The sequence below is a fragment of the Symphalangus syndactylus genome, chromosome 18 (genome assembly GCF_028878055.3).
Source record: "Symphalangus syndactylus isolate Jambi chromosome 18, NHGRI_mSymSyn1-v2.1_pri, whole genome shotgun sequence".
In the NCBI taxonomy this organism is placed as follows: domain Eukaryota; kingdom Metazoa; phylum Chordata; class Mammalia; order Primates; family Hylobatidae; genus Symphalangus; species Symphalangus syndactylus.
In genome coordinates this window covers 88,539,928-88,558,499 of record NC_072440.2, presented here as the reverse complement: position 1 = coordinate 88,558,499, position 18,572 = coordinate 88,539,928, and the positions used below count along the sequence as shown (strand labels likewise).

The window sequence follows — 18,572 nt, the reverse complement described above, 5'->3', positions numbered from 1 at the left end:
GTGCGCAGCGCCAGCCAGATTACCCCAACTCCACTGGCAACAGCACATGAAAAAGTATAAGCAAGTATGCTGCTGTAGCCAGCCCTGCAGCCTACAGATGACTGAAGAAATATTAGGTTGGTGCACAAGTAATGGCAGTTTTTGCCATTAGAAGTTTTAGTTAAAGGGTTTTCATTCACTATGTGTACAGAATTCTTTCATTCTCGGTGAAGCCGGCCACTGCTCAAGTGCAAACCTGGGCACCAGAGGACCCATGAGCACTGTCTCCTTAGGGTGTTAGCCCTGGGTCTTTACGTTCCTGTTGGTACAAATCAGCCACTGAGGCTCTTCAATTCACTCCCTAAATTCTCCAGTCCCTTTCTATCACCACTGCCTTATTTTTAAACCCTTATCACTTCTTGCCCTAATTGTTGCTATAGCCCTTTTTTATGGAGGTTTTTTTTTTAAAGTAACAGCTTTATTGACATATAATTCACATACCATACACTTCACCCTTTTAAAGTGGTTTTTCAGTATATTCACGAATTGAGCAACAATAACCACTAATTGCAGAACACTTTCATCACCCCAAAAAGAAACCTGTACCCATTAGCATACTCCCCATTCTCCCCAACCCCTAACCCCAGGCAACCACTAATCTATTTTCTGTCTCTGTGGATTGCCTATTGCGAACGTCTCATAAAAATGGAATCATACAATACTTGGCCTTGTGTTTCCGGCTTCTTTCACTTAACTAAGTGTTCTCAAGGTTCATCCATGCTGGAGCGTGTGTCAGCACTTCATTCTTTTATGGCTCCATATTATTCCATTATACAGATACACACAATGGATATATACAAAAATGAATACATTTTGTTTATCCAATCATTAGTTACTGGACATGTGGGTTATTTCCACATTTCAGGTATTATTAATAATGCTGCTATGAACAGTGATATACAAGGTTTTGAGATTAAATAAATTTGGGAAATGCTGGGTTTATCAAGGTTAAATAGGTTTCTTTACTACAGATTTCTCAGAATCAAAAACAGACTAACATTCATTCTAATTTTACTAAACTGGATACAAAAGGCAGAGTTTTCCCAATGTATTTGGCCATTACCCCCAACCCCAAATTTTCTTCTCTTCTAAATTATGACACAAGCTCAAATAATCATATGGAATTCTGAGGTCAACACATTCTGCCCTCATTCCTGAAAGAAGTACAACAGAAAGTAATTGTAATCTTGTGAAGACTCAGAAGCAAATTCTAATTTAGAATTCTCAAAATACTTTTTTTTTTTTTTTTTTTTTAGACAGAGTCTTGCTCTGTCGCCCAGACTGGAGTGCAGTGGCGCCATCTCTGCTCACTGCAAGCTCCGCCTCCTGGGTTCACACCATTCTCCTGCCTCAGCCTCCTGAGTAGCTGGGACTACAGGCACCCACCACCACGCCCGGCTAATTTTTTTTTTTTTTTTTTTTGTATTTTTAGTAGAGACGGGGTTTCACCGTGTTAGCCAGGATGGTCTCCATCTCCTGACCTCGTGATCTGCCGGCCTTGGCCTCCCGGGATTACAGGCGTGAGCCACCACGCCTGGCCCTCAAAATATTTCTTATGAAAAATCAATATAGGGGCCAGGCGCAGTGGCTCACGCCTGTAATCCCAGCACTTTGGGAGGTCAAGGCAGGTGAATCACTTGAGGTCAGGAGTTTAAGACCAGCTTGGCCAACATGGTGAAACCCTGTCTCTACTAAAAATACAAAAATTAGCTGGGCATAGTGGTATATGCTTGTAATCCCAGCTACTCGGGAGGCTGAGGCAGGAGAATCACTTGAACCCAGGAGGCGGAGGCTGCAGTGAGCCAAGATCGCACCACTGCACTCCAGCCTGAGTGACAGAGCAAGACTCTGTCTCCAATAAAAAGGAAAAATGTATGTATTTTTATATGGTAGCAGAAGAAATAAGATTGATATTCTCTGAAGTTGATAAAATCCTTTCCTGAATGCAGCAAAATGTTTCATAGGAATCATCTGTCCAGAAGACTTCAGTCTCTCTCTACTCATATTGTAATATTTTTAATTGAAAAAAATCCAATAAACACACCTACAATAACTACTCTACATATAAACTAAAACAACCAACCCACATATCCAATGACAGCTGCAAAACTGTGACCTGACAACTTCTGGAAAAGGCTCCTAGACATTTTATACTTTGTTAATTTTGAACAACATGACAATCTTTTTAAGTCACCTGCAGCAAAGAATAATCAGTCATTTGTCCCACCTATATTTAAAAATTGAAAACTTTCACATTAATTCTAGTATTGTCATTAAAATATCATATTAAAGGCCAGGCGCGGTGGCTCATGCTTGTAATCCCAACACTTTGGGAGGCCAGGCGGGTGGATCACAAGGTCAGGAGATCGAAACCATCCTGGCCAACATGGTGAAATCCTGTCTCTACTAAAAATACAAAAAAATTGGCCGGGCGTGATGGCAGGCGCCTGTAGTCCCAGCTACTTGGGAGGCTGAGGCAGGAGAATGGTGTGAACCTGGGAGGCGGAGCTTGCAGTGAGCAGAGATGGCACAACTGCACTCCAGCCTGGGTGACAGAGCAAGACTCCATCTCAAAAAAAAAAAAAAAAAGAAATTAAAGCATAAAAAGATTTTTTAATATTTGTATTTAGATTAACATTGGTATTAATAGACAGCCAAAGTTGCATCCAATTCTAGCCATAAAATCTTGAGAACATAGGGTTGCTTTTCTGTTTCTGTGGTTAAATACTGAAGCTCAAACAATGTGGAAATTAGTGTAAAGAAACATTCCAAAGATTTGTAACTGATTTTTTACAGTGTGATAGGCAATTACTCCTTTCTTTGCTCTATTTTAAACATAATCTGTTAAATTTCTTTATTAAAGTATGATAAACTACAGAGCTGACAGCTTACTGATGTTTCCATTAAATATGTGACATAAGTTGAGACTCCCCACCACAAATAGCCTTTATTTCAGTAACGTACTAAGTCTAATGTTACTGTGGATTGTCACATTTCTTTCTAAAGGGATGTTCTGTTTGCAAAGTCTTGTTAAAATACTTTGCACTCATTAAAATGCTAAAATAGAAATTTGTAATTAATTTCCAACACTTTCTCAAGAAATATTCAGCTATAAGAGTAACCATACACAATGTTTAGAAAGACTATTATCTCACATCAAAATTAACTTTGCTTTGTTGCCACAGTGAAAATGTTAGAAAAGCTCTGTGCTCTATGTAGATACCATATTATAGACACATGACTAGAGCTATTTATGTATTTTTAGGAATACTTGCAAAGTTTCTTGAGCCTGTGATCTTTGTGGCTCTTAAACTGCTGTGATAATATACAGCAAGGTTTACTGATTTACCATTTGCTGAGAAATTGGAAATTCCAGGGCATCTAATAATTTATAGAGATCAGGTATATTAGCCTGCACCTAACGTAGGACGTTTCATTGTTGTTGTTGTTACCTGGATCTGCTCTACCCATGAAATCTCTGGCAGGCCTCCATCCAGCACATTCACATGGTCTACTACTACATTTGCTCTTTAGTTTCATTAGAGACATTCAGTTTCTTGATCCTTTCCATTGCCTCCCAATTTAGCAGCCCCACCCTGGTTTCACTTCCCAAGAATGGAATTCTTCTCCCCCAAATTATCTGACTTCCCTAACATTGTCATCTTTCTGTTGGATAAACAAGACAAAACTGCAATCCTAACTTAATTCAACTATCAGCCTCCTCTGATGTTTTATTTGGGGTGACAGCTGCAAGCAGGGGAAAAAGCCCACATTCACACAGACTGGTGCTGGTGCCACTGTGAATACGTGGACCCCACCTCCAACTGTGCCCTCACCTTACTCTCAGACAGCTCTCTTTCCTATTTCCATCAGTGACTGTGCTAAATCTTCACTTCTCTCCTGTGAGTTTCCTACCTAGAACCTGTGCTTGGCAGAAGAACACGCCTTTTCACCAAAATAACTTAGGAGGATGGAGGCAGTGGCCACGCAGTGCTTTTAATCATCCAGAATTGCCCACTAAAAACAGAGAAACCAGGATGAAAAGTCTAAAGATTCCTGGACAACATCGAAAATAAAATTAAATAGTAAAGACTCCCTGGAACTCCAAATGCCAAGTGAGTAGGAACACGCCATTAATACCTATGAGACTCTGTGGTACACCTGTGTGAGGAAGAAAGTAGAAAAAAGTAATTGGCATGGAATGGAACTGAGAACCCAACAGAGACTCACGGGAATGCACAGGGGCCACGCTGAGGACAGCAGCGGGCAGTGAGAGGAGCTTTGTGCCCCAGCTCTCGGGGTAGTGCAAGGGTTCCATGGCAAGGATGAGCCTTGTGAATCCTCGAAACTAACCAGCCCAAGCCTTCTTCCAGGACAGAGCCCAGATTAAGGAAAAAGTACCAGGGAGAGAATCTGAATCGAACAACGCAGGGACAAAAGAAACAAAGAAAAAAGAGGTCCAAATAGAAGGAGGTGAGGGGAGCAAAGTGAGATTTCAGCAAGTCAGCAGCCATTTATTTCAACACTTCACAAAAATAACAGAAGAGAGAGCTCCAGAGCCATGAAATCCAGGCTTCCTTCTAAAAGTTCAAGAAACATAATTCCATGTAAAAATAACAAAATGATTGAAAGGAAATACTATATAAATATAAGAAAAGACTTCAAAAGGAGAAGGCTACCCCATAGGCAATAAAAGCAGTGCAGAAAGACATGGCTACAAAAGAAAATGGCAACCTAATATCTTCAACACAAGCAAAAGGGCATGTGACAATAATATAGGAAATGAAAGAACAATATAACCCCAAAATTGGAAAAACTCACAAATGAAGTAAAATAACTCAGGGAGAATTAGCAAAAAATTATTTTAGAAATGCAGGCTAAACTAGAAAGGACATAACAGTGAATAAAAAATGAATAATGCCTTAAGACAAACAGAAGGGGAAAAAGAAGGGCAGGAATTTTTTTTAAGTAACAAAGAAATGAAGAAACTTCTGGCTCTGGTTAGGATGGTGTAGGTACATTCTACTGCATCTTTCCCATTGATTACAGCTAAAAATCTTGAACAGGAGACAGAAAACAATTATTAATGGGCTCCGAGAAAATTTTTTTTAAAAAGCCAGTAAACTGGGTAGGAAAAGGAAGTCAAAGAATTACCCACATGGTGGGTTTGCCTTTTACTCCTTATCTCCTAGTTTATTCTCTAGGGCAGCCAGAACCCCAGAAGAAAAACCCTCTCTCATTACACTCTCCAGACCCAGACCCAAGTGAGCCCTAGGAAAGCATTAGCCTCCTCACGGCAACAGTGGCCATGATAGCAGAAGTACTCGTAAGGGTTCTTGTCTCTCTGGCCAAACCACCAGGAAAGGGGTCTCTTAGGAGCCTGAGAGTCGGGGGAAGATCACAGAGAGTAAGGAGATGGAGAAAGAGGTCCTTTCAATTATTGCACAAAATCCTGAGCTGCCCATGTGTAGAACTGACCAGGACCAAGAGGGAAAAGGCTGTGAGATCTGAACTATGATGTAGGCCACCACCAGGTTCTTAGACTTGCCCCTGCGTGGTGCACATGGAGAACTATATTAGTGTCCTAGGATTGTTATTAAAAATCACTGCAGACTTAGTGGCTTTAAGACAACAAATTTATTATCTTATGATCTGGGAGGTCAGAAGTCTAAAACGGGTCTTAGGAGCTAAAACCAAGGTGTTGGCAGACCTGTGTTCTGGAGGCTCTAGGGAAGAATCCACTTCCTTGCCTTTTCTAACTTCCAGAGGCCGCGTGTACTTCATGGCTCCTGGCCCCTTCTTCCATCTTCAGATCACATCACGCCAGCCTCTGCTTTGGCCATCACAGCTCCTTTTCCTGATTCTCCTGTCTCTCTCCCATGAGGATCCTTATGATTACATTGGGCCCACACACTAATCCACAATAATCTCCCATCTTAAGATCCTTTATGACATCTGCAAAGTCCCGTTTACCACATAAGACAACATATTCACAGGTTCTGGGGATTCGGCCATGGGCATCTTTGGGGAGCCATTATTCAGCCTAACACAGAGATTGAATATAAAGGCACTACAGAGCTTTGGAAACTAAGCTGACAATGGAAACACAGCCCACAGGAACTAGGCCAGGACTTTTGGTCTGAACCTAGCCGAGTTGACTGTCTGCTAAAACAAAAAAGGTTAGCTTTCTCCCCAAGACTGTAACAAGGCCCAGAACAACATAAAGAATATTCAAAATGTTCAGGACACAATCCAAAATGACTTGACATACAAGGAACTAGGAATACATTAAACAACCCTAAGGAGGAAAAGCAATCAAGAAAGCCAACCACAAGACTGCTCAGATGCTGAAATAATTAAAAACTTTAAAAGAAATTCTCAGCTCCAAAATGGCAGCGTAGAAGCAAGCTTGTTTCACTTCCCCCACTCCATCCAGAAAACCGAAAACAAATATACAGTGCCAAGACCATCACCAGAAATATCCCAGAACTCATATATGAAAATGAGACAGTTCTCAGGATTGCAGAGAAGTGAAAAAACTCCAAGCAGATGGTAAGAGAATAGGACTTCCACATCCATGACAACCTTTCCCCCATTCTGCCTGGCACCAAGCACATGGAAAACTTCCCCCCAACTCACTGTTTCTACACCAGGAAAAGTGAGATTAAGGTGGACAACCAGCTTCCCCACCATCTTGGGTTCCTGGCAGGAGTCTTGTCCTTATCTTAACCCACAGAAAGCATCACAAGTACCTAAAAGGAGAAATATCCCTGAGGACTGGCAGAGACAAAGTGGGAAGGCAGGACATCCCCAACCCTGGAAACCGCTCTGTAACTCTGCCAAATGAGACACCAAAGCAAATGTCTGTTAAGCAGCACCATGCTGTAGGAGGTTCGTCCCACACGTCCCCTGGGCACGAGTCCTTAGCCAACCTTCCCACATGTCCTGGATATCCCCTTTGGGACCTCCCTCATTTGAAAGGGCAGCTCTCCAATCATTTACTAGGGCTGAGGTAAACCTGGGCTTAAGGTGCCACTAAAAGCCAGAAAGGAGGCAGTGACCTAGCAGCAAAAAAACCTCTGAGCTCAGGAGCAAGATGACTGACTAGAGATACCTGGCATTCATTCTTCCCACAACAAAGGGCAAAAACAACAAATAAACAGCTAAGAATTGACTGGAGTGTCAAAGGGAGAGTGCTGGAGTACAGCAGAGGAGTGTAGACTTACCTATGGTGATCTGAAGTCCAGGAGGGCAGGCCAGGCATGGTAGCCCACACCTGTAATCCCAGCACTTTGGGAGGCTGAGGCGAGTGGATCAGTGGAGGTCAGGACTTTGAGACCAGCCTGGCCAACATAGTAAAACCCCATCTCTATTAAAAGTACAAAAATTAGCTGGACATGATGGCATATGCCTGTAATCCCAGCTACTCAGGAGGCCGAAGCAGGAGAATCACTTGAACCCAGGAGACAGAAGTTGCAAGATCTCTACAAGAGATTGCACCACTGCACTCCAGCCTGGGTGACAGAGCGAGACTCTGTCTCAAAAAAAAAAAAAAAAAAGTTAAGAGGGCAGTGTGGAGGCACCCAGTGTCTGCAGCCCTGTCTCCCCTGCCCAAATCAGATCTGCCTGGAGTCAGGAGGGACTTCCCATCACAGGGAAAAGGTAAGCAGAAGATCCCCATCAACCCCACTGCCACTGCTGATGCCTGCAGTCCTTACAAAAAGAGAATCCCACAGTCTCCCAGTTTGGAGAGCTGCCTGGAATTCATCCAGTAGCATTGCCCCAGATTAGGAACACAAAGTGTGCCCTCCATACCCCCACCCCCACCCACTGTGAGCCAAGCTACCGCAGCACTCTACCATCTTGAGACCAGAGCCACCTCTGAAGTGCACCCTCCTCTGCAGGCCAGTAGCCACTGCACCTCTCCAGCACCAGGGCTCCATCTTCATTCCACCACATCCCAGCAGCATAAAGCCCCAGCATCAGCTCTAACACTGGTCCTGCACAATAGGAGACTGACTCCCACCGTCCTTACTTCCAGCCAGAGGAACAGTGTGGGAGTCCTTCCCAGGATGAACATGCTCTTGAGCCAGCCAAACTGCTACGTGCCCTACCCCTCAAGCCTCCAAGCAACTGACACATTTCCAGGCCAGGAGAGCAGCTAAACGCCTGCACCCAGGGCCAACATAATAGCCCTGAGGTACCCCACCCCATGCAGACAAGTCCCTGACCTGCTTAATGGCCCTATGCCCACAATCAGAGCATGACAAGCAACTCCACGGACTGCCCCTGGCAGAAATGGCCCCAGGCCAGCTGATCAGCTATGTGCCCATACCGGGGACTGAAAAACAGCTCCATAGGCTGCCCCTGGAGGTTAAGCCCCAAGGCCAGCCAAGTAGCTGTGCACCAATGTCCGTGGCATAAGAAACAGCCCAATGGGTCACTCCCTGCAGACACATCCCCAGGCCAGCTGAACAGCTGTGTGCCTACATCCCAGGCCTAAGAAACAGCCCCATGAGCTGCCCCAGGCAGACATACCCCCAGGTCAGCCTGTGTGCTGACCCCAGGTCAGCAGCTGTGCAACAATATCCTACCATATCCTAGACCTGAGAAGCAGCCCTCTGGGCCACCACCCAGAAGACACACTCCAGGCCAACCAAGCAGCTATATGCCCACATGCTAAGCCAGAGAAACAGTCCCATGGGCCACGCTCAGCAGACATGTCTCCAGGCCAACTGAGTAGTCATGCAGCTGTGTCCCAAGCCTGAAAAACAGTCTTGTGGGCCTGCCCCCAGGCCAGCCAAGTGACCAACCACAGGGAGCCTGAACCCAAGCTGGCTGACCCACCATGTGCACACACACACACCCTCAATCTGAGAAACAGGCTGGTGAGCCCATCCCTGGCAAGGCTGGGCCACTATTGCCACAAATTCTCAGCCTAGGCCACTGAGAAATTTGCAAACACCACTAGTGTGGATTGCAGCTGAAGAAACTATATGAGGACTACACTACTGTGTCCACCTAGAACCAAGGCCAATGACCCCCACCAAACTGATACGACCCATTCATATGAATAAATCTTTCCCTATGAAACCTACTCCATAAAATTGGAAGAGGCAACTTGTCTAGATCCACAGAAATCAGCATAAGGACACATCAACCATGAAAATGCAAGGAAACATGTAACCTCCAAAGAAAACATGTAACCTCCAAAGAAAACAATAATTCTATAGGAACAGATCCCAATTATAAGGAAATATATATGAAATGTCAGAAAAAGAATTCAAAATAATCTTAAGGAAACTCAGTGAGATACAAGAAAATAAAGATAGATAACAAAATCAGAAAAACAATTCATTATTTGAATGAGAAGTTTAATAAAGAGGTAGTTAACACAAAGAACCAAACAGAAATCCTAGAGCTGAAGATTTCAGTGAATGAAAAAATACAACTGAGAGCTTTAACAACAAACTAGACCAAGCAGAATTTCTGAACTCGAAGACAGGTCTTTTGAAATAACACAGACAAAATAAATAATAAAGAACAAAAAAGAATGAAGAAGATTTATAGGACACCATTAAGCAAACAAATATTCATATTATGGGCATTTCAGGAGATGAAAAGGAAAAAGTTGAGTAAAATGTATCTAATGAAATAATAGCAGAAAACTTCCCAAGTCTTGGGAGAAAGATGGACATCTAGGCCCAGGAAGCTCAAAGAACCTCAAACAGATTCAACCTAAACAGGTCCTCTCCAAGACACATTATAATAAAATTGACAAAAGTTAAAAAAGAAGAAAAAATTTTTAAAAGAGGCAAGAGAAAACTGTCAAGTCACATATAAAGGTATCTCCATTAGACTAACAACAGATTTCTTAGAAGAAAGCTTACAGGCTTTGCAAACTACTCATCTGACAGGGGATTAATATCTAGAATATACAAGGAACTGGAAACATCTTAACAGGAAAAAAAACAAACCATCTGATTTAAAAATGGGCAAATAGTCAGGTACAGTGGCTCACATCTGTAATCTCATCACTTTGGGAGGCCAAGGCGGGAGGATCACTTGAGCCCAGGAGTTTGAGACAAGCCTGGGCAACATGGCAAAACCCCATCTCTACAAAAAGTACAAAAAATTAGCCAAACATGGTGGCATGTGCCTATAGTCCCAGCTACTCACAGGGCTGAGGTGGGACAATCACCTGAGGCCAGGAAGTCGAGACTGTGGTGAGCTATGATTGCACCACTGCATTCCAGCCTGGGTGACAGAGTGAGATCCTGTCTCAACCAAAAAACAACAACAACAACAAACGAAAGAGAAGAAAAGAAAGGAAAGGAAGGGGAGGGGAGGGGCAGGGAGAGGAGAGGTGAGGGGAGGCAGGGAGAGGAGGGGAGAGGAGGAAAGAAAGGAGGAAGGAGGGAAGGAGAAAGGGAGGGAGGGAGGGAAGGAGGGAAGGAAGGGAGGGAGGGAGGGAGGGAATCTGAACAGATGTTTTTCAAAAGAACACATACAAATGGCCAACAAATATATGAAAAAATGCTCAACATCCCTAATCCTCAGGAAAATACAAATCAAAACCACAATGAGGATGTAGAGAAAAGGGAATTCTTATACATCATTGGTGGGAATGCAAACTAGTACAGTCACTATGGAGAATAGTATGGAGGGTCCTCACAAAACTGAAAATGAACTACCATATGATCCAGGAGTCCCACTACTGGGAATTTACCCAAAGGAAAGGAAATCATTATATTGGAAAGACATCTGCACTCCCATATTTGTTGCAGCACTATTCACAATAACCAAGATACAGAATCAGATACAGAAACAACCCAAGTGTCCAACAACAGAGGAACAAATAAAGAAAATGTGGTATATACACCATGGAATACTATTCAGCCATAATAAAGAATGAAATCCTGCCATTTGCAGCAACATGGATGGAATTTGAGGACATTATGTTAAGTGAAGCCTGGAACAGAAAGTTAAACACCACATATTCTCTTGTATCTGTGGAAGTTAAAGTTTATCTCATGAAAACGAAAAGTAGAATAGCAGATACTAGAGATGGGGAAGGGTAGAGGGAAGGGAGGAATAGGGAGAGATTTGTTAAGGATTCAAAATCACAGCTAGATAGGAGGAATAGGTTCTAGTGTTCTATACCAGTTCAGAATGACTATAGTTAACAATAATATATAGTTTCAAATAGCTAGAAGAATATTGAATGTTCCCAAAAAAAAGATAAATGTTTGATATGATGAATATATTAATTACCCTGATCTGATCACCATATATTGTATGTGTTGAAACATCCCTATGTACCCAATGAATATGTACAATTATTGTCAATTAAAAAAAACAAAAAATAAAAGTAAAAAGAAAATTCTCTATTCTGAATAACAGAGAAAGATATCTATTTTTTTAAATTGAAAAGAGCCTCAGAGACCTGCAAGACAATACTGTAAGGTCTAACATTCATGTCACTGAAATCACAACAGGAAAGGAGAAAGATATTGGTGCAGACAGACGATTTAAAGAAATTATTACTGAAAACTTCCCAAACTTGGTAGAATATATTAACTTACAGATATACAAAGATCAGCAAATCCGAAACAGGTTAAACTCAAATAAATCTATGCCTAGATACATCATAACCAAGTGACTGAGTATCAAGACAGAAAAAAAAAATCTTTAACAGCAGCCAGAGAAAAACAATGCATTATATATAAATCATAATTCAAATGACTGTGAATTTCTCATTAGAAACCATGGAGGCTAGAAGGCCATGAAATAACAATTTAAAGAGCTGAAAGGGCAGAACTGTCAACCCATAATTCTAGATCCAGTGAACATATTCTTCAGAAATAAAGGCAAAATAAAGAAATTCTCAAATGAAGGAAAACTAAGAATTTGTCACTACTAGACCTTCTCCAAAAGAAATGCTAAAGGAAATTCTTTAGGTGGAAGGAAAATAAAACCTGGACTTCAGCAACAAAGGAAGAGCAACACAAACAATAAATATCTGTGTAAATATAACAGATTATGTCTTACCCTTTAAGTTCTTAAAAATATTTGTGGCTATTGGAAGCAAAAATTATAACCTTGTCTAGTAGAGTTTTCAATGTATGTAAATGTAATTCATATGTCAATTATAACATATGGCTGGAAGATTTCCATATATTACTTAAGGTAGAAAAATATTAACTTTAGGTACATTGTGAAAAGTTAGGTATGTATATTGTAAGCCCCAGAGAAACCCCTAAAAGCTGTATGAAGAAATATAGCCAAGAAGCTAATAAAGAAATAAAAGGAAATACTAAAACTTTAAATAATCTGAAAGAATCCAGAAGAATAAGAAACAGAAGAGACAAACAGAAAACCTACAATACAATGGTAGAGTTAAATCCAAACATATAAATAATTACATTAAATGTAAAAATGTAAACCACCTAACAACCATTAGGACAGCTGCTATATGAAAAACACACACAAACAAAACCCCAGAAAATAAGTATCAGTGAGATTATGGAGAAATTAGAACCCTGTGCACTGTTGGTGGGAAAGTAAAATGATACAGCTGCTATGGAAAACAGTATGACAATTTCCTTAAAAAAATAAAATGGGAGTGACACTACAAACACACACCCAAAAAAACTAAAAATGGAATTACTATATGATCCATACAAATGGAATTCCACTTCTGGGATATACACACAAAAGAAATGAAAGCGGGTACTTCACACTCATGCACACTCATGTTATATTTGTATACTCATGTTCATAGCATTATTTGCAACAGCCAAAAACTGGAAGCAACCCGAGTGTCCATCAAAGGATGAGTGGATAAACAAAATTTGTTATATACAGCTGACCCTTCCACAACATGAGGTTTAAGGGTGCTGACTCATGTGTAGTCAAAAATCTATGTGTAACTTCTGACTCCCCAAAAACTTAACTACTAATAGCCTGCTGTTGACTAACAGCCTTACTGATAACACAAATAGTTGATTAATACATTTTGTGTGTTAACATGTGAATATACTGTATTCTTACAATAAAGTAAGCTAGAGAAAAGAAAGTACTATTAAGAAAATAATAATGAAGAGAAAATGTATTTACTTTTTATTAGCTGGAAGTATCATCCTTGTCATCTTCATGTTGAGCAGGCTGAGGGAGAGAGGCAGGAGGAAGGGGTTGGTCTTGCTGTCTCAGGGGTGGCAGTGGTGAAAGAAACTCCAAATAAGTGGAACTGCATGATTCAAACCCATGTTGTTCAAGGGTCAACTATACATAAAATGAAATATTATTCAACCTTAAAAAGGAAGGAAATTCTGACATGTGCTACAACATAGATGAAACCTAAGGACACTATGCTAAATTAAATAAGCCGGACACAAAAGGAAAAATACTACCTGAGTCCACTTATATGAAGGCGGTCAAATGGGGAGTTGTTGTGTAATGAGTACAAAGCTTCAGTTTTGCAAGATGAAAAGTGCTCTGGAGATGGATGCCGCTGATGGCTGCACAACAATGTGAATGTCCTTAATGCCACTGAACTATACATTTAAAAATGGTTAAGAGGGCAAATTTTATGCTATGTGTATTTTACCAAAAACTTTTAAAAATACATTAAATGTAAATTATCTAAACACCGATTAAAAAAACATTGTTAGATTAGATTTTTAAAAAAACAAAGAAGATCAAAGTTTCTTTCTAAAAGCAATCTACTTGAAATATAATAATATAGATAAGTTAAAAAGTAAAATGATGAAGACTGCAAAGAGAATGAAAAGACAAGCCCCAGACTGGGAGAAAATATCTGCAAAATACATACATGATAAAAAGACTGGTATCCAAAACAAAGAACTCTAAAAACTCAACAAACATCACAATTTAAAAATAGGCAAAAGATCTAACCAGACACCTTACCATCTACAGACAGCAAGTAAGCATATGACAAAATGCTCAACATCATATGTCATTAGGGAATTACAAATTAAAACAACAAAACACCACTTCACACCTATTAGAATGGCCAAAATCCAAACCACACATAGCACTAACTGCTGACAAACTGTCGGACAAACAAGAACACTGTTGGTGGGAATGCAAAATGACACAGCAACTTTGGAAGACAGTTTGGCTCTTCTTATGAAACTAAGCGTACCCTTTCCAAATAATCCAGCAATCATGATGATTTTATATATATATATCCAATGAGTTGAAAACATGCCCACAAAAAAAACCTGCACATGAATATGTGTAGCAGCTTTATTCATAATTGACAAAACTTGGAAGCAACCAAGATATGCTTCAACAGGTGAATGGATAACAGACTCTGGCATATCCATACAATGGAATATTACTCAGTGCTAAAAAGAAATGAGCTATCAAGCCACAAAAAGACATGAAGGAGCCTTAAATGCATATTGCTAAGTGAATGAACAAATCTGAAAAGGCTACATACTCTATGATTCTAACTATATAACATCCTAGAAAGACAAAACTATGATGACAGTAAAAATATTAGTGGTTGTCAGAGACAGGAAGGGAGGAATGAATAAGTGGAACATAACGGATTTTTAGGGCAGCAAAACTATTCTGAATGATACTGCAATAATGGATACATGGTATTAAACATTTGTCAAAGCCCATAGAATGTAAAACACAAAGTGAGCCCTAATGCAAACTATGGGCCTTAGTTAATAATGATGTATGAATATTTGCTTATCAATTGTAACAAATGCATCACACTAATGCAAGATGTTAATAATAGGGGAAATAGGGCAAGGGGTGGAGTGGGAGACGAGATGTAAGGGAACTGTCAGTATGTTATGTTCAATTTTTCTGTAAATCTAAAACTGCTTTAAAAAAAAGGTCTATTAAGTTTTTTTGAAACTATGCAAAGGAGTATCTATATAATAGTTCCCTTTTGTATAAACAAAGAGGGGAAATAAAATACGCATGTACAACACTTATTTTGGCAAAAGAAACACCAGGTAGATAAACTAATGAGATTGGTACATGGTAGAGGGGTTGGGGCACTGACACTTCTCTGGATCTAACTTGTTGGCATAGTTATGACTTTTGTGACTATGTTAATATTTTACATACTACAAAAAAAATCAACAAAGATAGGAGGAACCTTAAAACCTAACATGAACTAAAACCAAAAGAAACTAACTAAATTTTGTTTCAAAGAATAACATAATCAGAGTAAATGGTGTTGGAAAGGGAGATTAAGCCAACTAACTTTTGAAAACAATATTTACACTATATGTCCTTAGCCTAAAGACAAAAAACACTACAATCAAATTTTGAACTCTAGTTAGTAGGGGGTGTTTTTTGTTTGTTTTGGTGATATGGGTTAATTCTTATTTAGCTACTTCATATGTATTTGGGGAATTAAAAAATTCCAAAATATATATGAAGGATAATAAGAGACATAATTCTCCTTGTTGAAGAAGGAAATTGTATTAGTTCATTCTCACACTGCTATAAAGAAATACCTGAGACTGTGTAATTTATAAAGAAAAGAGGCTTAATTGGCTCATGGTTCTGCAAGCATGGCTGGGGAGGCCTCAGGAAACTTAGAATCATGGCGGAAGGGGAAGCAGGCATGTCTTACATGGCAGGAGCAGGAGGAAGATAAAGCAAGGGGAGGTGCTACACACTTTTAAACAACCAAATATTGTGAGAACTCACTATCACAAGAACAATGAGGGGGATGTCTGTCCCCATGATCCAATCACCTCCTATCAGGTCCCTCCTCCAACACTGGGGATTACAATTCAACATGAGATTTGGGTGGGGACACAAATCCAAACTATTTCAGAAATTAAATATGCTAAATGAATTTTGTGGGAGGCTATTGTTTTGGACTGAGCTCCTTCCTAAGATCAGACCAAACCAGAATGGAGTCATTCATATTAAGTGCAAGGTAATCACAGTGAACTTTGAAATGAGCCAATTAAAACAAAATGAAACAGGAGATTCACAGCAACTAACCAGAAGGGGACTCGGCTTGTCTGAACTAGCATAAGGAAGTCCTCCTCTGTTTTAACCGTGTAAGAAAGTAACCTGAACTAACTGATGCTAATAATTCCCTTTTGTTCCATTTCTGCTTTCTGCAGCCCTTTTCTGCTTGTAAAGCCAGCCTCCTCTGCGCAACTCATCAGAATATCCATTCTGTTTTATGGAATAAGATGTTGCCCCATCCTAGAATTGCCAGTAAAAGCAAATTAAGTATTTGCACTAAATTTGTTGTAATTTTGACTTTTGACACATATATGGAAAGATGAAAGTCTAGAGGGGAAAAAAGTAAAATGATGGGAAAAGCTATATCATCCAAATATTTATTGTTTAAAAAAGAATGAAGTAGCTATATTAGTAACAAAGTAGAATCTGAACAAGGACAATTACCAGGGATAAAGAAGAATATTACATGCTAATAAAATGTTCAATTCACCAAGAACTCATAACAATCCAAACTGTGATACAACTAACAATAGAGCTTCAAGATATATGAAGCAAAAACTGATAGAACTGAAAACAGAAACAGACAAATCCACAATTATACTTGGAGATGTCAACACTCCTCTCTCAGTAACTGGTATAAGTAGACAGAAAATCAGCAAGGATATGGAAGACTTGAACAACATGAGCAATCAATGTGATATAACTGCTACTAATAGAACACTCCACTCAATGACAACAGAATACACAGTTTTTTTTCAGGTGCATGTAAAACATTCACCAAGATAGATTGCATTCTGGGTAACAAAACAAACCAGAATAAATTTAAATGAATTAAAATAATACATAGTATATTCTTTGACTATCACATAATTAAATGAGAAAGTGTTAACACAAAATCTGAGAAATCCCAAATATTTAAAAATTAAACAATATACATTTAAATTATTCAGGGGTCAAAGAAGAAATCTCAAGGGAAAGTAGAAAATATTCCGAACTGAATGAAAATGAAAATACAACATGTCAGGCTGGGTGCAGTGGCTCACGCCTGTAATCTCAGCACTTTGGGAGGCCAAGGCAGGCGGATCACAAGGTCAGGAGATCGAGACCATCCTGGATAACATGGTGAAACCCCATCTCTACCAAAAATACAAAAAATTAGCCGGGTGTGGTGGCAGGCACCTGTAGTCCCAGCTACTCAGGAGGCTGAGGCAAGAGAATGGTGTGAACCCGGGAGGTGGAGCTTGTAGTGAGCAGAGATCACACCACTGCACTCCAGCCTGGGTGACAGAGCAAGACTCCGTTTCAAAAAAAAAAACAAAGGAAAGAAAAGAAAAATACAACATGTCAAAATGTATGGAATACAGCTAAAGCAGTGCTTAGGAATTTTCAACATTAAATGTTTATATTAGAAAAGAAAGTTCTCAAACCAATAATCTAATCTTTCAACTTAAGAATCTAAGCACAAAGCAAGCAGAAGTGTAGAAATCAGAAAATGAAAGAAACAATAACAAAAAAATCCATGAACTCAAACACTAGTTTTTTTGAAAAGATAAATAAAAAGAAACCGATCAAGAAAAAACAAAAAGAGAAAAGATACAAATTGCCAATATCAGGAACAAAAGAGGGGATATCACTACAGATGAAACAGAGATTACAAACTTACAAAGATTGCTAGAGTTGTGTCAATAGGACTCAGGGGGCAATTTGAAAAGACTCTGATAGGACAAAAATGGGACCATTTTAGCAGTAATAAGCATCATAATAGCAATGCATTGTAATACATCAAATATATTTAAATCTATGAATTTGCAATAATACCAAATCAACTCATCACCTTTGGATTGGTAAGGAAATAATTCATTAAATTCATTGAAAACTAGTTACTAAAGGCAAAGAATCTATCATTAATCCTACCTTTCCTATGTGACTTGCACTGTTGGATAGGCAGATAATAGACAAAGAAATATTTCTCTTTATAGCATTTTCCACTAATAAGTGAATAAGGAATAAGATTACGTTAGAACTCACCATTCTGCAGGCTCTAATGAATTTAGGCATCAAATATCAGTCACTGATGACATCACAATAAGGAGGATAACCAGACTCTATGTGCCTCCTAATGAGAACACACAACCACTTATGAAGTAGTCTTGCAAAAACCAATAATAAATAAAACCAGAGTTAAGTCTCTAGATCAGTGCTGTCCAATAGAAATACAATGCCAGCCACACATATATTTAAATCTTCTAGTAGCTGCATTATCAATAGTAAAAATAACAAGGTGGAAATTATTTTTAATAAATGTAACCCAATATATCCAAAATATTATTTCAATGCAATCAATAAAGAAACTATTAAGGGCAGGATGCAGTGGTTCATGCCTATAATCTTTTTGGGCTCAAGCACTTTGGGATTGAGGCCAGAAGTTCAAGACCAGCTTGGGCAATACAGTAAGACCCCACCTCTGTGAAAAATAAAAAAATTAGCTGGGCATTGGTGGCATGTGCCTTTAGTCCTAGCTACTTGGGAGGCTGAGGCAGGAAAATCATTTGAGC

General features: G+C 39.6%; 1 long non-coding RNA gene across 2 annotated transcripts in view; it reads right to left on the bottom strand.

Annotated features, from left to right (window-relative positions):
* LOC129468175 (uncharacterized) overlaps positions 1-18,039 on the bottom strand; it is a 42,169-nt gene extending 24,130 nt beyond the window's left edge. The window contains exons 1-2 of one of the 2 annotated variants that reach the window (XR_010117251.1): positions 17,932-18,039; positions 13,159-13,323 (exon numbers count right to left, since the gene is read on the bottom strand). This is a non-coding gene — a long non-coding RNA (uncharacterized lncRNA). Of the gene's footprint in view, positions 1-13,158; positions 13,324-13,451; positions 13,633-17,931 lie in introns of those variants that run through there. The other variant, XR_010117250.1, reaches the window with a different exon arrangement.
* Between the last annotated feature and the right edge of the window lie 533 nt (positions 18,040-18,572).